Source organism: Chinchilla lanigera, unplaced genomic scaffold (genome assembly GCF_000276665.1).
Source record: "Chinchilla lanigera isolate Chin_1 unplaced genomic scaffold, ChiLan1.0 scaffold00002, whole genome shotgun sequence".
Lineage (NCBI taxonomy): Eukaryota > Metazoa > Chordata > Mammalia > Rodentia > Chinchillidae > Chinchilla > Chinchilla lanigera.
In genome coordinates, this window is record NW_004955403.1 from 14,045,128 (window position 1) to 14,070,286 (window position 25,159).

Genomic DNA, 25,159 nt, shown 5'->3' on the forward strand with positions numbered 1-25,159 from the left:
CCTGGTACAAACTTCTTTCTTAAATATGTATTTACCAAATTACTCAGAAATTATATTTCTGACACTTATCCCAGAGAAATAAAAGTGTATTTCACAAAAACTTATACATTATGTTTTATTATCTGTATTTATGATAGTCAAAAACTGAAAATAACCCAGTTGTCTTTAAACAGACAAATGATTTGACAAACTGTCATACAACCAAAGTTTCTAATATTACTCAGTAAAGAAAGGTATGAACTACTGATAATATGAGACTACTTGGATGAATCCTAAGGGAGGTATGTTGAGTTAAAAAATCAATTTCAAGCCAGGCATGGTGGTACCCGCCTGTAATCCCAGGACTCAGGATGCTGAAGTAAGAGGATAACCAAAAGCTTCATGCCAGCCTGGGCTACTATATAGTGATTTCACAGCCAGCTGGAAGTACATAGTGAGACCCTGCCTCAAAAATATCAGTCTCCGAAAATTACATTTTACAATTCTATTTATATAACATTTTTGAAAGGACAAAATATTAGAGACAGAGAACAGTTCAGTGGTTTCGTGAAAAAGAGAATACTAACTGTGATCATAAAATATAATTAATCGTTTGATGGAACTCTACTGTATTTTGACTGTGTTGGTGCTTACAGGAATGTACACATGTGATAAAATCACTATAACCAAACCCACTCAGCGGGGCATGGTGGCACACACCTGAAATCCCAGCACTTGGGAGGCTAAGGCAGGAAGACTGTCACGAGTTTGAGGCCAGCCTGGGCTACATATTGAGTTCAAAGTCAGCCTGAATGACATAGTGAGACTTTGTCTCAAAATACCAAACCAAACAAAAACAAAACAAATCCACCCATATGTGCAAAATTGGAGAAACCTGAGTAGATTCTGTCAATATCAATGCCCTGCTTGTGACACTGTACTACAGTTACACGAAAAATTACTATGAAGAAAACTGGGCAAAGAAGCAATTTTTTACAACTGCAAAAGGATCTATAATTATCCTAAAATAAATTTTAAAAGATTAAAATACTGTCTAGTTACTTTCTCATTGCTGGGACAGAATATTTGATACCTATAAGTTAAAGGCGTTTGTTTTGGCTCACAGCTTATAGAAGATTCAGTCTTTAAGCAGCTGGCTCCAAGGCAGGGCAGCATGGCAGAGGAGAAACAGTTCATGGCAGAGCAGGCAGGAAGCAGCGGCCGTCAGGGAAGAGAAGGGATACATATATCCATATCCCTCCAGATCAGCCCCACAGCAACCCACCTCCTCCTACTGGGCTTTGTCACACCCAACTCTAAACTCATCAGTGGGCTAATCCAGCATCACATACCCATGCTCCTGTCACCTCCCAAGTGCCCCAGGTATGAGACCATGAGGCTTTGGGGGATACCTAGATATAAGCCATAACAAATACCAAGTAGAGTTTAAAGTGTCTTTGCAACTCTTGTCTTTGGAATCCACACAGTTAGCAAGACACAGTTAAAATTATGTATCTTCTAAAATAACTTGCAATACATTTTCTATTTCTATTACCAAAATAAGAACCAGTAACATTTGCTTATTTTTTTTCTATGTGCTTTCAATATCAGGAATTTGTAATGAAACTGAAGTGTATGTGTGTGTGTATGTGTGCATGCGTGTGTGCATGTGTGTGTGTGTTACAGGCAACAGTAAATTTACTTGATTCAAGAGTTACAACAAAGTGAAAGGACACCTAGAGAAGTCTTCCCTCCCTTACTGCCTCCCCTATTCTTCTCTGTCATGCCCCTTGTAAGTCAATGTTTTCAGATGCTTTACCCTTCAAGAGTTTGTATGAACAAATAATTTCCTCATTTATCTTACTCAAAAGTCAATAAACAATACAAGTTGTTCTGCATGTACTACATTTTCCCCATTATATTTTGGATAAAGAGTATATCTTCTTATCATAACAGTAATGCAAAGAAAAATATCCCTTTTCTCTTTAAAACCTGTATTATATTCCATTGTATGGATGTGCATACTGAGTTTCCTCCTCAGTTCTCTTTTGCCAAATGCTCAGCTGCCAAATAACACCATAATCAATAACCTGGCCTATATGACATTGTTTATGTATTTTCTTATATCTTTAGTATAGATTTCTAGAAGTATCAACATCAGGTTTAAGGATTAAAGCACTTGTAGTGTTGCTAGATACTATCAAATTCTCTTCCACAAGTGTAATCCCACTCCACTTGTTTCAAATTTCTGTATTTTATGAAAAATTTTATCCTTGCTTCTAAGATTTAAATGACACCTTTATCAGATACTAAATTTCCATGTGTATTTTTCCACGGATATGTTTATATTTATCCATTAATTTTATTTTAATTACTGAAATTTTATATGCTTTTATACATAACAGATCTCATCCATACCCTGTTTAGTTATATTCTTCATGACAGTTCTTTCTAATTTACATGCATTAGAATCAACCTACAAGGACCAGGGTGGAGGAGGGAAGTTGTCATTTTTCTTTTGAATCTCATTAAATTTATAAATAAACTTAGGGAGAATTGACATATTGATGATAAATTTTCATATCCAAAAACATGACACATTTTCCCATAGTAGAGTTTATTTTTGTGTCACATAAAAAGTTTAAAAAACCACACATATAAAATCAAGCTGTTCTTATAACTGTTCTTATTGTTAATACAAAAGATTTTTCTTTTGGTTGTGCTGTCCAGAGCATAGAATATTATATAATACGAGTTTGATAAGTATTTGTTCTATAAATAAATAAAAATGTTCTGTATATTCAATGGACATGTATAAATAAGGTAAAAATATAAAGGAATATCAAAACACCAAATTCTATAACAGTAGTGCCTTCAGATGAGGTTGGATTGGAGAAGATGATTAAGAAATATATGAGAAAAACTTTAGTTATACTTTAAGCCTTTATTTCTTGAGCCAGATTATATGGCCTCTATGTTTCAGATATTTAAATGAATAAAACATCCCATGATGAAGAAAGAAAAAATTAAGGCCCCATGTGCTCCATAAAGTTGTACTTAAGATGAGGATAAACACATTCTTAGGAATGGGATATGTGCATTAGAAATGAACTAAACTTGAATAGAGTATTTATGCATAGCTCTGATGTGACTCCTAATCAGCCATTTCATGACCATGCAGAAGGGCTCCATGCTTGGATTCATGTTTTGCTATTGTTATTTTGGAAGTCTTAATTTTTGAACAAAGAGTTTCACAAATTGTGTAGCCAATCCTAAGGTTCTGAAATACAAACAGTTAGATACTGAAGATTTCAATCTTTTAGAGTCAGTTTCAATAGGAGGCAACCAAAACAAGGCCACTCTTAGATATCACCAAAAGATGACCACCTACTGAGACATTGATAAGAAGATGCGTAAACCAAATCCCGGCTTGCAGGGCTCATCTTTCTTGAATGCTCTTCCCTATCTTGTCCTGTCCTACTGTTCTTACCTTTTAACATCCAGCTAATAGACCACCAATTCTATGAAACCAAGCCCTATCAAGCTTCTACTATACATTCTTCAAAGTTCAAATATTCACAACTTAATTTGCACAAGTACCTTTCTACACAAGTCTCTAGGAAAATTCTAGCGTCAGAATGAGAGTCTTGGCTGGAAGCCCAACCCAATACTTTTCTGAACCTTGATTTTCTTATCTGTAGAATCCAGTTAGTGATACCCACTTCTGAGAGTTGTTTAGAGAATTAAATAATACACACAAATTTCTGAAATCATGTTTTATTCACAGTGTTGATTCCCAGCAGATGTTAATTTTTCTTTCTCTAGGACAAAATTTATGTTGTATTGGCCTTTGTATTTTCAGGGTAGGGAAGAATATCTGTGGGAGTTCAACAAATGCTTATGGAATGCCTGAATGCATGAATGACCCAATCTAATGCACTGTGGATGCACAATGATTTTAGATCCCCAGCTCGATGCTTTCCCAAAAGAAGCTTTACTTTCCCACAAACTTCTTGCTCCCAGATGCAATAAACCATGTTTTACTTGGTTGGCCTCTTAACAACCTCTCACAAAGTGTCCTTAGATCTAATATGGATGTGATGTAATTGTTATTCAGCAATTTCCTTCAGAAGCTTTCCCAGAAGACCAAGAATGGAACACTCTAGATGCCTCTCCTCTCCATCCATCCACCTGCTGAAGCTGGTAGGAGTTCAAGAGCCAAAGTACCATTTGAGGAGAAAAAACCACCAGCTCTGAAGTAAACCACAACTCTGTGTGCAGATGGGAAATGTTATCTTCCTAAACTTTAATCACTTAGCCTCTGATAGCATTTATAAGTTCTTTCAATTACAGTCACAAATTAAACTGCACTTTCAAAGTAACCCAAGGAATATTGAATAAGTAAGTCGAACTTCTGAACTCACTGCTTCCCTCAGGGTAATTGCAGATCTGGGTCACAGCAAGAAAGGACTGGAAGCCAAGGCAAAGTGCTGCATCAGATTACTGTGGGGTAAGAAAACTATCTGACTACAGAAGAACATTTCCATTTATTACAAGATTCTGAAAGCTTCAAAGGGTAACTTATTAGCAAAGTGCATCTCTAGGTTGAACTTGTATGCATGAGTAAGGAGTCCATGGTTAGAAAAAAAAATGAGAAGGAAGCAGAAGATGTGGAGAATTAAAAGGAGGTAGGAAGTAAAGCTTGCCCTGCAAACAATAGCACCAGCATGGCAGCATCATTATTGCATGGAAAATTGAGAACCGGAGTGTGGCACAGGCAGGGTTAGTCCCTGGCTCAGACCTGCTTCGTGCAGTTGTAGCTTAGAAATATCTTTACACCAAAAGGGAAGTGCGGGGGAGGTAAAGGGGGCAGTGACTCAGGTTTTCCCACAGAACAGAGTGTACTTGGGTTCTTCCAGATGTTAGTGAGGTCCATCACCAGAATGGCCACCCATCTGATCAAAGCCAGATGGGTGAAACCCATCCCCAGGAGCCATGCTCCAGCCCCGAGACATACAGAAAAGAGTCAGAAGGGTAGGATGGTAATGCTGCCGATTTCCAGTCTCACTACATTCCTAAATCAGTGATTTAGCAAAGTATTGAAGTCCACATTTTACCAACTGTCTCAATTTTCAGCATGAGCAGAAACTTTTCTACCTGGTAGCAAGTGGATCTGAGTTCACATTATAATTCTTCCACTTGCTGGTTGTGTCACCAAGAGCAAATGGGTCTTAAGGATCTATTACCTATTCTACAAAAAGATAACAATAATGTGATCTGCCATAGCAATGGGAGAGTTAATCCTTGGAAAGGAACAGCTGGTAAATAATAAGCATTTACTCCATGTTTCTTGCCTTAAACATTTTAAAAATTCTTATCTGATAGAAAATCAGCTTTGTCCTCAATGTGAAAATAAATAGAGTCTGAATAGAAAGAAGTTAATATAATGAAGACTAGACTAGCAAGGTAGTTAAACAAAACAAAACAAAACCTGAAGTCCAACAACAGAGAGAGAATACTACAAACAAGAAGTAAATATTTCTTCCGCATCTGTCAGTTCTAGAGTTGGGATTGGGTAAGAATGACAAAACAAAACCTGAAGTCCAACAACAGAGAGAGAATACTACAAACAAGAAGTAAATATTTCTTCCGCATCTGTCAGTTCTAGAGTTGGGATTGGGTAAGAATGACTAAGAATGATATTTTAGATCATTGTAAGACACAACAAAATTTGATGATTCTGAGTAGCCTGAACAGTATTTCAGCATTCTTCTGCACTTAGTTCTCCTTCACATTCATTCAAGAAGGCAGAAAAGGGTGAACAAGGTCTTGAATCCAGGTCAATGAACTTTGATTTAAATGGTAGGAAGCAGAAAGGCAACATACATTTTTCTTTATAGATACACTGTGGGATAAAACAGGAAACATTCATTCACTGAATGCCACTGGGCATGGGCTGTATGAAGTAAAACATAAAATGAATTGAAGGATAGAGGCATAAGGGCTGGGGATTTAGCTCAGCGGCACAGCGCCTGCCCGGCAAACACAAGGTTGTGAGTTCAATCCCAGGTACTGGAAAAAACTTTTAAAAAAATGAAGGATAGAGGCAACTTGGAAGTCATCAAAAGAAAGCAATCTCTTCAGAGTAAAGAGGTTAAAGGTGAAGCAAAGTTCTTAAAGACAGTAAAGATGTTGCACAATCTGGGAAGTTGTGTTACAAAGACCTTATAAGATAGCAATACAGAAATGACAATTGGTGATGAAGAACCCAGTCTGTAGGGCGCCCAACCTGCACAGAGAAGACTTTTACAAGCAACAGTCAACTGATATGCAGCAGATAAATACCATAAGGGTGTTTGTGAAGAGGTAAATATTCACAAGATAGATATATAAACAAAAGTAAGAAATTTTGTAGTAGTTGCAAGGAAAATGTTAAAACTACCTTAATGCCATCTTATAATTATTAATGTTCATGAAAAAAAGAAAAAAATCCTTCCTCTTAAAGTAATATTTTGTATTTATATTTTGTATTGCTATAGGAAGAATATAAAACTGATATGTAATTTTAAGTGAAGTCTTTTATTTAACTAATAACTTTAAGGCATGACGTATATTAGTATACAAAGATTATCTGGATAAAACACAATTAGCAAAGAAGCTAAAGAATCATCACCAAAGAGCTTCCAAGGCTTCTTATGTTTTCCTAAGGCTCACAGAGGATGTAGCAACTATCCTGTGAGGGACTTTGCTTTGGTAGAGTTGGTGAAACACATGTGCCACATGCAGATGTGATGTTCATGGAAGTACTGTGATATGCTACCTTAGAAGGTAAGGTTTAGAGTGCAGGTCACCAGAAGAAGATGAAGGTAATGTTTATTGAAAATCTGCTATGTCCCCGACTCTTCATATATCACCCCTTCTCAGTAGGTATTATTGATCCCATTTTAGAAATGAGGAAACTAAGGTTCAGGGAGGTAAATACAGTACATTGACTGACATCGCTCAGCTCGTAAATAACAAAAGAACTAGAATTATAACACAGGTGTGTCTGTATGAACCCAAATTCCATGTTCTTTCTGTCACACTAGGATACTCAACCAAATAGGAGTATAGTCTTACAACAAAGAGAAATGACGAAAAGAAAACTCTCATTTCTACGGCCATGTAAATGGTCCTGTTGTCCTTTTGACCACTGTTCTTTTCAACACAACGTTGTATTTACAACAAATCCTCAATGTGTTTTCTCCCCTGCCTAGGAGAGAGACAGAGTTGTAACAGATATGGGACTAAAAATAGCATCTTCTCTTTTCATATCTGTGTCTCTTTCATCCTTCTATACATTGTGCCCTAAAGGTGGACCAAGCTGGGCAACAAGCAGGTTTTCTGAGATGTGTTGTCCACTGACTTGTTACCTGCACGATGTTTCTTTTTAAAATAAAAGAAAAGAAGCTTAAATATCAAGGAAATTAGTTGTGAGGTTTTAAAAATAAATTTGTTTTTATGTTGCTAAAATATAAAGGCAATTCAAACACATATGCTTACCTCTATGTAGAATATAAAATTGAGCAAATCAATAAAACTTGCATTTCAGAAATGCAATGTCAAGACAGTTATTTTTGTACAATTACAGCATTTATGCAGAGAACATTAATATGAGCAACCAGTTTACCCAGTGGAATTAAAACTCTCAATAGAGAGAAGTGACTGAACTATTTATGAACAACTACTCTTCCACAAATTTAAAAAGTCTTTTAAAAACTAATTTACATTGTTTACCTTTTTACAGTTCATTTTTTCACTAAATAGGAAAGTTTCAACCGAACATGTTATTTGCAAAGGAAAATAATTAGGCTTGTACAGCAAGCTGAAGTTTTTTAGGATTTTTCATCCTTTTACAGAAAATAACATTTTAATGTTCTTTCAAATTTAGTGCAGAAAAAAAACTATGCTGAAATTTTAAGTACTAAGTCAACCTTAAAGAAGCAAATAATCCTATGAGTTAATAACAGTGATTGTCAATTTATTTGGTCTCTAGTGTTTTTGAAATCTTGGCTTTTTCTTACCTCCATTTTAGTGTCATAGCTACTTATTTTAATAAATCACATTAACTTTGGAAAATACCTAAAAGAGAGACAATATTAAATCTTAATCCTCTGCTTTCAGATATTTGGGTGAAAGTTAGTAACACAGAATGACAAATCTATTCAGGGATCTCTAATAAATGAAATTCTTCTGAATGTTGTCTATACATAATAACAAATACATGCAAGCTGTTGGACATTTGATCCTCTGATATTCTGCTGATGTGATTGTAATATGAAACAACTTTCTAATTCTACTAGCTAGCAATAGCTCTCAAATTTTAAATATGTCTTCCAAGTTGACCTGCAAAGTCTACTCCAAGAAACTTAGCCTATAGAAACACACTTGTAAAAAGAAATGCTTAATGGAACATGCTGTAAGATCACAGTCGGAAATCAATGAACTGAACATCACTTGTGGATTGAATACATTTAGTTAAACAACTAAATGTGGTGAAGTCTTTAGTAGACAGAACTATATACATTGATGTGAATCAAAAGTCTCATCTATTCTTGAGTGCAAGCAGGTTACAAAGAAGCACGTGTATTACAGCCTTACATGTTGTATTATGCAATCTGGAAAATATAAACTTTTTAAAAGTATCCCTGTTTGCCACCTTTGAGTTTAATGTGCAATTTAGTTCAATTTGTATATTTTTAGATTATATGGGTTACAACAGCATATATCACTTTAAATGTTAAAAAAATCATCCCTATCAATTTCAATTACTTTGAAATGAGGCCATCTTATCTTATGTTATATAATCTACAGATGTTGTTAAAGCCCTCAGCTACTTTTTTTAAAAAAATCTCATCATGTGTATGATTCTGTGTTTCCAGTCCCAAAGCCTCCAATATATATCCTTTAGCCAGCCACAACAGATGTTGTTCAGGAGCTAAACAGTTTCCATGGCAATAGCTGTCCTACAAGTCCCCACTGGTTCCTGTTGCTTTCAAATCTTCTCCAACCTCCTCAGAAGTTACCTGTTCCCCCGAAGGTGCTCTGCCACATTCATGTTCTAGTCAGTTTCTGTTTGCTTGCATCTAGAAACCTAATTGTTATGCTTTGTCTTCAGAAGTTCCATGACAGTTTGTAAAAAGATCTATAATTATGCTCATGACTCTATAGAGCCCAAAAAGAAAGGGCCCAACCAGCAAAAATGTTATAATTTATTTTAAAGAGTTTCTTGTGAGATCTTCAATGCTACTGCTGTTCTTCCTACACATCACAATACAGCTAAAAATACTTAGCTGTGGTATCCCACTCTGCTAAAGAATTTTGCCACCACGCCCACCTGCACTTCCACACCAAAACTTTACTGTTGAAGCAACACCTTACGCTCTCTGAAGTCAAGAAAGTAGCAGATTAGAGCAAGAATCCAAGGGCTTAGAGATTATTTTAGACTCTCATTCACTTTGTATGTAGAAAGACAGCAAGCTTCTCCACTAAATTTATCTGTACTTAACCTGTTTCTATTCTTTGATTATATCACAAATTGCTACATCACCATAAAAGCTCCAAATGGCAACCACCATTCAACATTTTTGTTACATTTCTGTCCAAAACACTTTCTTCTTTATGGTTTCTCTTCTAGACTCTGTTATCATTCTTTTTAGATATGGGAGGAAGTGCAACAGATAATAGAAATATAAGAGATAAGTAAATATGTAGCCTTCATTCAGATATTTTTTGAACATCAACCATATCTACATGCCAAACACCCTTCAAGATAGTTAGCAGATATTAGTGAGGAAAAGTAGTTTGTCCCACAGCTTATAAAACAGTTTCAAAACTATTCTGTTTTTCTCTCATTTTGATTCTACCCGAGATCTCAATTTCTAAGATGATACTAAATTAGCTGCTGATATTCAAGACTTACCATTTTTCAGGTGCTTGGTTAACATTTCACAACAAACTAATAATTAAGAAAACTTCATGAAATAAACATATAACTTACTATTCCTATTATAGAGTTGAAGGAAAGAAGAATTAGATTAATTTTCTCAAAGCAATTCCACTACTGATGGAAGAAACTTCTAGTTTAATAGATTATCTTCCAAATAAGTATACCTCTGGAAGCCATGTTTATGAAGATCTTTTTCATGGCCTTAGTACAAATGTTAGAAATTTGTCATAACTGGAATTAATGTACATGTGTTGCAGTGTGATATATGAAACCATGTCTTGGTCTGATTTTTGCTATAACAAAATGCCACAGACTAATTCATAGAGAACCTATATTTATTTCCTAGAGTTATGGAGGCTGGGAAACCCAAAGTTAGGAAGCTTACAACTGGCAAGGGCTTTCTTGCTATGTCATAAGACACTGGAAGGCATCACACGGCAGGACAGAAAGACGCGTCAGGTAGGTCTCTCTTTCTGTCCTGATAAAGCCACCAACCCCAACATGGAGCTCTATCCTAATGATTTCATCTAACCCTAATCACTTCCCAAAGGTCTCACCTCCCAACACCACAACGACTTGAAGATTGAGTTCCTAACACATGAGTTTTTACATGCATATATTTTCAACACTTGAAGCTTCCCATTCAGCACGGCCTCAAAGAAGAAAAGTTATTCATGTTTAAATGATTTTAAAATACTATGAGAATTTCAATGTTGTAAAGAAGAGATCTAATTTCACAATTGATATTTGGGAGTTAGATTTGCCAAATCCTACTGAATGCATGTTTGTTCCCTCCGTGAAATTCATGCATTGAAATTTTAATATGCAAGGTGAAATTTTTAGGAGATTGGCCTTTAGGAGGTAGAACTCTCAGGATTAGGATTTTTGCCTTTATAAAAGAAATCCCAGAGAGCCATCTGGCCCCTTCTACAATGTGAGTATATAGCAAGACATTACCCCATCAACAAGCAAGTGAGCCCTCACCACACCTAATCTTTCTGCCCCCTGACCTTGTTCTCCAGCACTGTGAGACATGAGTTTCTGTTGTATTGAAGCCACCTCATCTGTGGTATTCTGTTACAACAGCAGTCTAAGGTAAGCCGTCCTTTCCCACTTATTGCCTTAAGGTTCCCTCCACCAAAAATAGATGAGAACAACTCAAAAAAGTAGAAGGGAGCAACCTGAAAAATAAGAGTAGACATTGCTCCAAAATATTCCTGTACGTAGACCTGAACTCTGGATGAGGTTGGATGAAGATGGGGTCTACCCTTCCTTAGAAAACCAAGAGAAGAAAGCTGTGTGACTGGGGCTGTATAAGGAAACCTGTCCATACTCCTTTGTTCACACTGCATAAAGAAGAATAGAGAAAAAAGGAACTAACATCAGAAGTACCGAAGTCCTAGGGTCGTGTGCCTACAGCCCAAGAGGAAGTGCTGGGAGTCAGCTTAATCTGATTCATTCGTTTAAAACCAGGTGAGAATACCAACAGAGAAAGCTGACAGACAGAAGCAGCAGTATGGATTGTGACTTCAGTGATACTGATCATTCATACAGGTACCATAATAAAACCATGAACACGTCAGCCAAGGCAGAAATAGTGAACATGAGTGAAGGTCATGGCTAGTCCATTGTACATCTCAGAAAGAAGCAGAGGAGGAGGGAAATCAATCTTCCCTGCTTACATGGCGGCAACATATAATTCCTGGCCCCTAGAAATCAACCCTGAAGTTATCACGCTCACAACAAAAATTTAGAATCATGACAATGATATGTCAGATGTTGCCCTGAGACACCCATTTCCATGATGTTCCCCATGGCTGGTGGCTTCTATTGTCTTCATCATCTCCTTTTCTCTCTGCTACATTCCCTCCAACACAGGAATCTAGACTTCTTGGGCTATATTCTGCATTCCCTGTGTTTTATGCAATATGTAGTTGATAAAATATAGCTTTAAAAGATGGCAAAGGGAGAAACCAAAGTGTGCTTTCTTTGAAAAAGTCAATTTTTTCTCTTCCTATTATATGTTAGTTGTTTGAAAGAACCACTCATAATCCTTCCCAAACCTCACTTACCAGTAAATGCACTGGGCAACCTTCCAGTTCCTACTTCCATGAACATTTGTGTGTTTGCTGGAGGCTGCAACAACCTGGGATTTCAGGGTCACATAGCTTTCTCAGCACATGGCCCAGTCAAGGGGCTCAAGCTACCAAGTCACAATGAAAACCTTCAAAATATTCCTTACACTGTTATTCCAAATAGTGTCGTCATCCACATTATGGGAATGTGTATATAAATCCATAAAGCCACAAATGGTGTTCCGCTTCTTTCCTGTTATTTTTCTTTGATTTACTAATTACCCCGGCACTATCTTTATTCTTCCCAAGTCAGCTTGTTTTCCTCCATAGGGTGCAATTTAACAGCTTGTTTGGTCCTTTTACTCCACCCCACTCATACATCAATGCCTTCTTGTTCCAGTCAGCAAATCTTCTGCCAAGCATGTTCTTTCCACTCGTCATTAGATGCACTGTTTCTTTCTCCAGGAGCATGGGTTTAGTATCATGCGTTGTGGTCCAGGTAACTAAATTCTGTTCTCTGACACTGTCTACAGAGCCAGCTGCTTGCTTCTCAGTTACCTCTTTGTCTTCCAAAGTCATGATCTTCAATTAGAAGAAACTGAGCCACCACCTGGGTCCCTGAGACCTTCAGTTTCTCACCAAGGTTACTAAATATGCCGTATATATTTTCCAGGCTTTTGCTTTTCCTTGATTCATATTTTAATAGTCCTGAGCTACTAAAATGCCTAATTAAAAATTATAGCTTTGTGAAGATTAGAACTGTTACCTAACTCCCTATCAATCCGTATTTTCTTGTCCTATAGTCTTCAGTGGCACTAGTGCATACTGACATCTTCATCCTTGTTTTTTATCTATAATCATTTCTCTTCTAAAGAAAATCATCTCAGCCTTAGCACCAAACATGTGTGGCACTCACTACTGGAATTAAATAATTTCTGTAAAAAATTATTTTGTAATTTTATTCTGGTGTAAGTTCAAAAGAACTAATTCTTCAATGTTTCACAATTTTCTTACATCCAAGACTAAAGCTTTAAAATATTAATCTCCTCTACTCAAAGACTATCTGTTATGTTCACTAATTGTATTCCTTTATTCAAACTATGAAATTCTACACAATTGAGATGAAAGATCCTATTTAAAAAAATTAAGAGGCAACAAGCTTAACTATTATTGAAGTAAGCTAAGAGTGAGGACTGTAAGTTTGCTTTACCTCTTAAGCAATACTAAAGACTTTGTATGACTGAAAGACATATGTATTCAGGGCACAAGATATCATAGGTTTGGAAAAATGCAATTTAAAAGGTCTTTACCTCAATCTGATCAAAGCCATCTACGACAAACCAACAGCCAACAACATACTAAATGGTCAAAAACAAAAAGCTTTCACTTTAAAGCCAGGAACAAGACAAGGATGTCCACTGTCACCACTCCTATTCAACATAGTTCTGGAACCATTAGCCAGCACAATTAGACAAGAGAGAGAAATAAAAGGAATAAAGTTAGGAAAGGAAGAAGTGAAATTATCACTATTTGTAGATGACATGATACTTTGCATGGAAGACCACAAAAACTCCACAACAAGACTCCTTCAATTAATCAACAAATTCAGTAGTGTAGCTAGATACAAAGTCAACACTTAAAAATCAATAGCATTCCTATACACAAACAAACAGACTGAGAGAGAAATTAAGGAAACCATACCTTTCACAATAGCATCCAAGAAAATGAAATATTTAGGAATCAATCTAACAAAAGAAGTAAGAGACCTATTCAGTGAAAACTACAGTACTCTTAAAAAGGAGATTGAAGAAGATTTCAGTAAGCGGAAAAATATTCCTTGCTCATTGATAGGAAGAATCAACATTGTGAAAATGGCCATACTACCAAAACTGTTCTACAGATTCAATGCAATTCCCATTAAAATACCATTAGTATACCTCACAGATCTAGAGAAAACATTCCTAAAATTCATCTGAAATCAGAAGAGACCCAGAATAGCAAAAGCAATCCTGGGCAACAAAGACAAGTCGGGTGGAATCACAATCCCTGACCTGAAATTATACTACAAAGCTACTGTAATAAAATCAACATGGTACTGGTTAAAAAACAGACCAGAGGATCAATGAAACAGACTGGAGGACACAGACACAACCACAAACACACTCAGTCACCTAATCTTTGAAAAAGGGGCCAAACAAGCTCACTGGAAGAAAGATAACCTCTTTAATAAATGGTGCTGGAAAAATTGGCTTGCCACTTGCCAAAGACTGAAAATAGACACATCTATCACCATGCACCAAACTCAAGTCAAAATGGATCACAGATCTCAACATTAAAACAGAAACACTAGGTGTATTGGAAGAGAAAGTAAGCAAAAATCTTGAAGACATAGGGGTAGGCAGAGAGTTCATGAACAAAAACCAATCAGCACGGGAAATACTATAAAGAATCAACAACTGGGATCTCATCCTCATGAAAAGTTTTTGCACATCTAAAGAAATCACCAGCAGAGTTAAAAAAAAAAAACCCCCACTAATTGGGAAAAAATTTTAGCTGGCTGTCCCTCAGACAAGGGTCTTTTATCTAGAACATATAAAGAATTAAAAAACATCAATCCCTCCAAATTCAAAGACCCAATCCTAAAATGGGCATCTCCTGAACTGAGATTAATACACACTTTTCAGATAAAGAAATATAAATGGCAAATAAATGCAAGAGAAAATGTTCAACATCATTAGTCATTCAAGAAATGCAAATTAAAACAACACTGAGATTTCATCTCACCCCAGTAAGAATAGCTAGCATTAAGAAATCAACCAATAACAAATGCTGGTGAGGCTGTGGAGAAATAGGAACTCCTCTCCACTGCTGGTGGGAATGCAGACTTTTGAAACCACTGGAAATCAGTTTGGAGATTCCTCAGAAACTAGGTCTAGTGGTCCCATTCAACCCAGCTATTCCCCTTCTGGGTATTTTCCCAGAAGATCTGAAAGCATCATGTCACAGTGATATATGTGCATGTTTATAGCAGCACAATTTTTAGTAGCTAAATCATAGAAGCAATCCAAATGTCCATCCACTGAGGATTGGATAAAAAAAAAGTGGCATTTTTATATAATGTAATATTACTCAGCTGTAAAGAAAGATAAACTAGATAAACTCGAGGCTTTTATAGGTAAATGATCATAAGTGCAATAAATCAGACCTGCTTGTGTAAGAAACATAAATAAAATAAACTGAGACCTTCCTGTCCTAAATCATACTCATAAGTGCAATAAATCAGACCTGCTTGTGTAAGAAACATATTGTCTCACTAGTGTAAGAACTTGAAAGAGTGAATAAAAATTAGGAGGTATGATAGACATTGTGAAATGAAACTATACTGCTCAAAAGTAAAGAGCAACTGGAATGAGGGAAAAGAGAAAAGAAAGAAGGAGAAAACTATGTATATCTATATACAGGATAGTTAATATAGTTGTACTGCTGACATATCACTTTATTGAAAGGAACAGTTAATGATTAATTATTTGATCAATCTTTCGTGTCTATATTTGTTTTCTTGAGTAACCACTTTGAAGTTATCAATATGTAATACAGCAACCAATGTTAATTTCCTGTCACCTTGTCTGTAATTCAGTATTGCTTGTATTGCTCTTGTGCTATTTTGTAAATGGATGTCTGTTAATATATATTCATTCTTTTATTTTAAAAATAAAAAATAAAAGTAAAAGGAGCCCAACATTATTTTCAACATGTTTTTTTGTATTTTTAGCTCTCGCTTCTTTCTACATAACATGGAACAATGTAATTTACAAATAGGATTTTGAGCTAAACTGTAGCTCAAGACATTTGGAAGGTTTAATGCTTTAAACCAATATTCTCGGTTATTGTTAAATTAGTACTCTCTTATGTACTACTTAGATTAACATACTTCAGAGACAGCACCAACATCCTCCTATCTCTTAATATCTAAATAAACTCAAGCTCTCTACTATCCCTGCCACTTCCCATTAAAATACAGGGAATCAATTAAATTTGAATTATAAGCAAACAATAAATTATATAATATACATATGCCTCAATTGCATGAGATAAAACAATAAAAAGTGTTTGTTCTTTATCTGAAATTTGATCATAACTGGGCACCTTATATTTTATTTGTCAGACCTGGCAACCCCATCTTCTGGTGAACTATGGCAATTATTTCCCTAAATGGAAATGAATGCAATTTTCAACTCTAACCGTAACCCTGCAGTCTTTCCTTCAGGGCCAGGCTCACAGCACTCAAGAATCTAGATAAGGCATTAGCAGTGTGCTTCTTCCACGCTGGTGCTTTGCAAGCATTATAAAGTCTATGGATTTGTAAGGTCAAGGTTGAATCTCAAACCGGAGAGAAGAAGTACTTTTCCCAGAAGGTATGTATCTAACTCCCATCACCCTCAGTGACCTTTTCCCTTTGCAGCACTCAGACAAAGACCTGCTAAAGTTCTGAGGACTCCATCGGACCCCATTTCTATATGAGAATCACCTTAGTATTGAAACATGTGATGCTTAACTTCCTTCTTAGAGCAACTAAATTGTAACTTCTAGGGTCAGTGTACCAACACTGATATTTAATAACCCCTGGTGATTCTAAAGTACATTCAGTGTGGGGAAATGCAATAAATGTCAGGAACAGCAATACTAAAATGTGTCTGTGAGTTAGAGTCACGTGGAGAGCTCTACAGTTCCCATAGTGCAGACTAATTACACCAGAATACTTGAGAGTAAGGAGAAATCATCATCGCTATTATTTATTAAGTCTTCCAGGTAAATCCAGGCAGAGCTTAGAATTGCTGCTTCCAAAGACAGGCAATGATTCCAGTGAATCTTTAGTGTCATTCTCATATCTTCACTCACAGAAAAATCTTTGTTTCTACCCCTTACTAACTTAGATCTCATCACATTTTCTATATCTCCATTTCCTCCATTTTTCCCCCAAACAAGGTCACTAAATTGTGCTATTTCTGTGATTTGTAGAGCATGCTGAAGATTTGAGGCATACAAAGAATTTGTATTTAGAATACAAAGAATTTTCCCCAAATGGGAAAAAACCCTGCACTTTCATATTAGACATCTTTACACCTCCTAGTTTTTGGCCAAGATACCATTTCTCTTACTTAATTTGTTTTCTAACTATAGCTATCCTGACCTGTCAAATCCACTCACAGTTTTACATAGAGAAAACTAGCTCTCTGCCATACTGATGAACATTAGATTCCCAAAATTCTCTGAAGCTGTTTTTTTTCCTTTGTCTCTCTGCAAGTCTGTAAGTATAAAAGAACATTACAAAAAGTCATACAGGTTGCCATCAATATCCTTATCGTCAGCACTACATACACACCTAGCCTGAGGAGGAAGAGATGTTAAAATCAACTTGAACTTTAAGTGACATTTTTTCCCAAACAAGTACATAAATAACTGCTGCATGAATGAATGTAATTACACAATGTGGTAATGAGACAATCCTCAATTGAATTCTCAAAGTAAATTTCAAGACAAACCTTAAATAAAGTTTTACAAACACTTCTTAGAGAGAGTCAAAGGATATACAAACTCAGATTCCCCAAGCAGTAAGGCTTTTATGAAGCAAAAGTTAAAAAACAATCAGTGAAGAAATCTAAATACTAATTGTCATGACCTGTATCTAGATGTCCCTCCAAAGCCTCATGTGGTCATAGGTGGCATTTCTAAGAGGTGGCTGGACCTGGAATGTGTGGTGCTAGAATTAAGTGTGTGATACTAAAATGTATGTGATTACTAAATTAGTCCACTGATGGGTGGGCCATAGTTCTCGGTGTGGATCACGGCCCAACATGAGGGTGAGTGCCATCTGCCCTAAGGTGAATAGCCTGGATAGAATGTAAGAGACAGAAAGAGGGCTGCTGCACATGCTTGCTGCTTGCTGCTTTTGCTGCCTCCTGCCTTCCACACCATGAATTATTTCTCCTCTGCAATGCCCCTCTGCCATGCCACCCTGCTTTGCAGCCAGCCAACTAGGAGTTGAAACCTCTACAAACTGTGAGCTACAGTAAATCTTTCTCCTTTACCTTTTGGCATCTGGTATTTTATCTTAGAAATAAGAAAAGTATCTAAGACATCAGTTGAAAAGATGTTCTCTTCCACAATTTCATTAGTTTATTTTTAAACCATTCAATCTGAGGCTATTAATTATCTTTGGAAGTGCCGTCTGTCCTCTTTAGTTATTATTTGAGGTTTTAATAATGTTTATCCACCTGCTATGTCTTTTCCCATCTAGTAGATTCCCCATTTCTTTCTCATTTGTCCTATTTCCCACTTACTCTGAAATTATTTCCCAATTACTCACTTCTAAATAAACAAACTGTTTTTAAACCTAATGAAGGCTCTATTCATGCAATTTTTGGACAATGAAGCAAAGCTATTATGAATTTTCACATTAATTTTTAAGGAAGTACATTGTTACTAAATGAGATTATGGTAACAGACATGAAGAATACTCAACTATCATTTAGTACTGCCTAGAAACCACACCAAACTTCAATGTTATTACAATAGGGAGAATTACCTTCGTACCTATGTATCAGCTGTGGTTAGGGTGGGTTCACTGAGCTTGGCTCTAGGTTGCAAAATTATCGAGGTATGTCCCATGAGTGCCTGCCCAAGGAACATTCCTCCTGTGATGGACTTCAGGAAGGTCATGCAGTGAACCCAAGGGCACAATCACATCTCAAGCGTTTGCTCATGTCATACCCACTAGCATCCCATTGGCCAGAGTAAGTCACATGATCAAGTCCAAAGTCAAGAAACTGAGCCAAGACTGCTGAGAAGGAGGTTGTGATAGATATTTCATAGTACTGGGGAGACTAATATTGAGATTTACCACAATATCCTAGAAATACCCATTTCTGGGACTTAGGGGGATAGGTTGTTAGTATTTGAATTTTTGAATTTTTAAAATTTTTCTCTCGGGGCTGGGGATTTAGCTCAGGGGCAAAAGCGCCTGCCTGGCAGGCGCAAGGTCGTGAGTTCGGTTCCTGGTACCGGAGAAAAACAAAAAACAAAAAACAAAACAAAACAACAAAAAAATTTTTTTTCTCTCTACTTATTTTCTATCCTCCCTCTTATTTTTCTACCAAGGTAAAGAAAGATCTCAAATATCAGAGGTAATAGAGAATGCTGAGTAGTTCAGGCTCTGAGGTCAGACTCACTGAGTTTTAACCCTTGTTCTACTATTTCCTAGATTTATAACCTCAAGCAACTTTTTCTATGTCTTGGTCTCATCTCTAAAGTAAGGTTTATAATGCTAACTACCTCACATAAGTTATAAAGATTAGATGAAATTTAAAGCTCTTACAGCATGGCTAGTGGGGCTGGGGATATAGCTCAGCAGCACAAGCACCTGCCTGGCAGGTGCAAGGTCCCGAGTTAGACTGTCAGTACTAAAAACAGCACTGCTAGCAAAAGCAAGCAGTCAATAGTTAGCTACTTCATGGAGGGATTATAAACAGACTTAGATCAGAGTTAAATGTTTTTATCTTGTTTCACTGTATCCTTGAACCTCTTGTTTTTCCTAGTGAATATTCACTTTCTTTCTTCCTACATATATACCTTGATGAGACTAGCCAGAAAAAAACAAAGAAAACCCACTGAGAAAGGAACCTGGGTTCTTATGTAGCTGTAGCTCTTTTCCTGAGATGTACACAGGAGTTCTTTGCTGACATGGTCTTTCTCTTAATAGTTGGGATCCTGTGAAAAATATTTTCTGTGTACAATAACAACCGTAGTAATTTGAATGCTTACATTGAGCCAAGAACTGTAAGCAGTTTACATGTTTTATCTTACTGAACCCTCCTAAAGACCCTAGGAGGTGAATAACATTAGTGGCCCTTTTAGGAATGAAGACAATTAAAGGTTAATTAATCAGTCCCAGGACTCAAAGTGAGCAAGCCAAGTTTGCATTGAAATACATCTGAGAGTCTCTTTGAAATAGTAACTTTCACTCTTCAAAATGGAATATAGCTTCTAATTACGTTTTCTGAACATAAGCACAAAATAGGTAGAATGTTGTAGTGTTTCATGTAATCCAAGTATAAGAAGGAAAAAAAAAATCACTTTGACAGTCCAAGAATTTAATTTTATCCTTATTTACCAGGGAAAATCAGGATTAAAGTTTTCTTTCAGGTACTAGAACTTCCCCAAAGGGAACCAAATCAAGGGGTCCAATTGTTTCGCAGCTGAGTTCCTCTGAGCACGGTGGTTTCCCCAGGTCAGAATAAGTGGTTTGCAAACCCCTAATGGAGTCCAAATCCCACATTTTGTACAGAACAGAGAGACCCAGGAATGTGAAAGAACCTGTCTGGTATCACATTGCTAGGAGAAGATCTGGTGTTAATATTTAGATATCATAATTAAAGACCAGGACTCTTTCAATCACAGTGCAATTCATGAGTTTTAAAAGATTACAAGGGAAGAAAACCATATTCATTTATTAAATAATTAGTGCTGGGCACTTTCTAAATTGTCTCAGCTGAGGGTTTCTTCCAATCCTCACTCATGTCCCAACGTATTGCTAAGATTATGTCACTACACCCAGGGCCATCGTGAGTACAAAACAGGTACCCACAACACTTCTGGGGCATGACAGGGAGGACACAAAACACATACAAATTTATTTATTTATTTATTTATTTATTTTTATTATTATTTTTTTTTGTTTTGTTTTTCTCCGGTACCCGGAACCGAAGTCATGACCTTGCGCTTGCCAGGCAGGCGCTTTTGCCGCTGAGCTAAATCCCCAGCCCAACACGTACAAATTTAGCGGCTCCCTCTGTTTTGCAGCACGGTGGTCTGAATCACATTCCGCCCAAATACAAAAACTCGAATCACAGAAAATGAATGTTCTCATACCCTCTCCATTGATTTTATGATGCTTTTACTGTATTTTTAAAAAGGGAGCCTTTTTCCCTGGAGCATTTTTTCAGATTGATTTGCAAACTGTAATAAGCCTCCATAAAGAAATCTGAAAATATCTTGCTACAAAAATTCAGGATATTAGCTTCGCTTCGGTTTTCTTCTTTAGTTGGAGAGCAGGTGCGAGATCTGAGAGTCTGTTACAGGTAATGGCAACTTCGTATTAGTTTTCCTTAGGTATGTATAACATTCATCTCAGTTTCAAAAGACCTCAAAATCTTGTTACTTGCAGGTTTATTCTTTGCATTTTATCTATTTGTAGGGCCTGCCAGCTATATTAAGTGATATTGTAGTCTGTACATGAAATAGAAAGCTATCAGCTTAAAATAGACTATAGTATTGCACTTTTATTAAAAGATGCAAGTGTATTTTCTTCTAGAGGCCGTGACTTACAATAACGACTGTTATCAATATGCAATTACTTCTGTTACCTTGGAATGTGTTGACATTCATTTATTTAAAGATACTGTAACACATTTGTATTCATTGAGATAATCTATGGATGTGATTAAATATGGATGCCCATCTTATACTAAGCAACAAAATGAAAAAAAATTGCATTCAGAGCTTTTGCAGTGCTAAAAATAGATCATATCAAATTGAGAAAATTGCATTATGGCTTATTTCAAACACAATTGCAAGTTATTATAAGGAAACAAAATCACAACTTGGATAACTGCTATGCCAGAGCTTTCGTTCTACCCAATAATGAGACATTAGAACTAGCCTAACAGGGCAAGTGCTTCCATCAGAGAGCATCACTGACTATTCACTAGTGATTACTCATTTATCTCCATTACAGTAGATGGGTACAAAGAGCGGGTCAGGCAACAGCTAAGACATATCACTGAAGTGATCATAATTGGACACGATGCCATGGAACAAACCATATTAATATTAACTAAAGAATATATTTGGTGGAATATTAGAAACACAGCCTAAAGATTAACTTTATGTCAGAATTTTCTTCTTTTAAATGTTCTAATTCATAGAGCTGCTCACTGTTAGGTAATCAATCATTAATTAATTTTCAGAGATTCCTATCTATGAGCAAAAAAGAAGTGGGTATTAAAAGTGTATGGAAATGCAAAAAAAGTCATTTTAATGCAGTTACAACCTTTTTATGCTTTACCAAAAATTATTTTGAGAATATCACCAGAAATCTATTATCATCCATCAAAAATAAGAATTTTCTTATAAGTGGCTCTAATTAATGTCCCTCTTGGAACTTGAGAACAAACCTACTTTTATTCCATGCCACCCCAAATGTTTTCTCTCACCATTATTGGTCTTTACCTTGAGTGCATTAGGGCTCTTTTGTTCCAAAGTTAATGCCAGCTCTTCTAGGTAGGATTTTCTGTAGTAGAAATGATTAAGTAGCATCAGTAGGTCAAAAAAGTCATTTTCAGATAAACGACAAAGTTGCTGGAGAGATGAAAAATTACATTTCATCTGCATTAAATAGTTAAAAAGTATTCCATATGTGACAGACTTTCTTCCATGTTGCTGTTACTCTAGGATAATAATGAAAAGGAAAAATTTACATATTAACATGTAAGTTCATTTTACTTTCATCATCAGAAAACTTACAGGCTCTAAAATGTGCAAAACATTGTCTAATCTAAAACCCATTCATTCAATAAAAGTATGCCCTGATAAGTTTAACTAATATCTAATTCTTATGATTCTTCTTTCCATAGCATTTTGATTAGAAAACCACTATTACTTGGTGAGAGGTACAGAAGTAAAAGTCAGGGCTTATATATGATAACTCATTTCATTCTTCCGCGTTTTTAGTTATGGAGCTTTGATTCAAAGGATCCACCTGAAGCCCCCAGCCTTCAGCCTGCACTTAGGTCAGGGTAGGGGGGAGAGAGTAGAGGTCCAGGCAGCCTCCTGTGCTGAGCCGCTAAGTCATGGGAGCAGGAATTGGCAGCTTACGCCTCCATTCCATCTTCCTTCTAGCTGCAGATGTGAAATCTGCACTTCCCACATCCTCCAACCATGCTCACAGTATAAAGTAGGATGTGTGAGTGGGAAGATGACAGTGACACAGGAGTCCTCTGCCTTCCTCTTCTCTTTCTGGCCAGGAAACAAAGTTCCGGTCTTAAGAATCCCTTCTGCATCCTAGGGGTTTGGAGGTAGCAGAGACACCTACTACTGATTCTGCCTTTCTCTTCTCAGGTCACAGCTACAGGGTGTGTCTTGGCATCATAGAACTGGTGGAGGTCAAGGAGGTAGTAGCTTCATTTTCCTGGGGAGGGAGTCATTTCGGAAATCTACTGTCCACTTTTAGTTGGCATCTGCTCTCCTGTATGAACTCCCATTTTCCTTAAAACACCATTTCATTTCTTCACTGAGTCCTCATCGATATACACAGCCTGTCCTTCCAAGCAAGGAGAGAAGTCATTTCAGAGAAGACTTCACTAGCGGCAAATTCGTTCTTTTCAAATACAAAAATACTTCACAGTTATATCTACCTTCCTATTATTTATAAAACATAGGTATATTTCATTTACTTCACTACATATTTATAAACCATATATAGATGTAGAAATCTATTTAAAATATACTATACACATTATAAATTTTATATATATATATCTTCTACATTAGTAGGAGATTATGCAGAGAAAGCTTTTCTTGATCTTTTCAACAAACAAAGGAAATAGCAAAGAATTTGCACAGTAAAAAGCAAGACATTGTAAGTATCTAGTAAAAAAAAAAACCTCTAAGTTATTACTACAGTACTATTTCAGCCTGTTTTAATCTTTGCGTCTTTCTGAGATTTCTTTGGAATCATTCCTAATTCTGAAGGACGCTTTTTGAAAAGCACAACTTTTATCCAGAATATGAAAATTATGTTTAGTGCAAGCAGCAAAATTTCTTGACTCTTTTCTTTTGTGTATTTTGGCAGTGTGTATTTTAAAAGAGAAAATGCTAGACTATTAAAGTGTAAATTTACAAATAAATGTCAATGTAAATAAAATTCAATATGCTATAAGGGTAATTGGCACACTTACATAAGTATAAAATATAAAAAATTTAGGGCTACATTTGTGTTATTTCAATGGATGCTTTTCCTCATGTAAGAAAAGATGTGCTCATGAATAATTTGTATCCACATTATATTACCATGGCTTTGTTTGCAACCCAGCCAGTTTAATAAAAACTAGACAATAGAAAACAAAACCAAAAATGTTTTGTAGGAAGAACAGTGGCTGTTCTAAAAAGTCTTATCTCTTCTCGGACCCATCTATGGCTTCAGCTGTCCTTTTATTGCTCTATAATTACTTTGATCCACTGAGTTTTATGAAATTACACATTTTTAAACAGGCATGTCATATTCCTTTCAGTTTCATTTCAGCTTACACTGCTAGAATGAAGTCTCCTCTTTTGTCGGGTAGCATTTGCTATGGAACATGCTCAGATTCAACCCAGGAAAGTTAATTGCCAGCCAGCACGGCTGCACTTGAACTTTATCAGTGAAAGAGTCCCGACTAGGTGTCTGGATACCCTGGTCAAGTTTCTATTCTGAATGACCTTGTACGAGCAGTCAGTTCTCAAGTTCTGTATTTCCTCACCTAAAAAACAAAGACCTTGGCTTCAAGTATATAGGACTGCTTCCAGCAACAGAGTCTATTATTCCAGGGCATATTTTGCAAATGTCAGATATAATCTATGAAGTGTAGTCACGCATGCCACGAAGGGGAAAGTAGCTTTTGCAACAAGTACAAGTATCACCCAAATGGGTCAACATTTACAGAAGAAAAGAACCACTGTAACTGATGCCACAAGAGATAATAAATCCCCAGCCTTAGGGAGGGCAAATCAAGTGAATATTTCAAAGTATTAAGTGCATAAAGCAAGGATCCAAAAGACAGATTCTTAAGCACAGGTTACAAGAGGTGAAATGGCATCAAAACTATGAAAGTCAGAGGGAGCTAGTGACAAAGGTTTCCTAGAGGCGACTGTGCTCCAAGGAATCATCAGGAGTAAAGCTTGTGTTCTGAAAGGGAGGTGAGGGCTGAGAGCCGAGGTAGAAGGTGTGAAGGCACAGAAGCATACACAGATATTTAAAATGCAGGAGCAACTGTCAGAGTCAAATGTACCTAGTTTCCACCCT

General features: G+C 36.4%; 1 long non-coding RNA gene across 2 annotated transcripts in view; it reads right to left on the reverse strand.

The window, feature by feature from the left end:
- Positions 1-25,159, reverse strand: part of LOC102015166 — a 95,636-nt gene that overhangs the window by 5,921 nt on the left and 64,556 nt on the right. Inside the window, exons 3-4 of one of the 2 annotated variants that reach the window (XR_259172.2) lie at positions 23,192-23,419; positions 22,330-22,547 (exon numbers count right to left, since the gene is read on the reverse strand). This is a non-coding gene — a long non-coding RNA (uncharacterized LOC102015166). Of the gene's footprint in view, positions 1-22,216; positions 22,548-23,191; positions 23,420-25,159 lie in introns of those variants that run through there. The other variant, XR_259173.2, reaches the window with a different exon arrangement.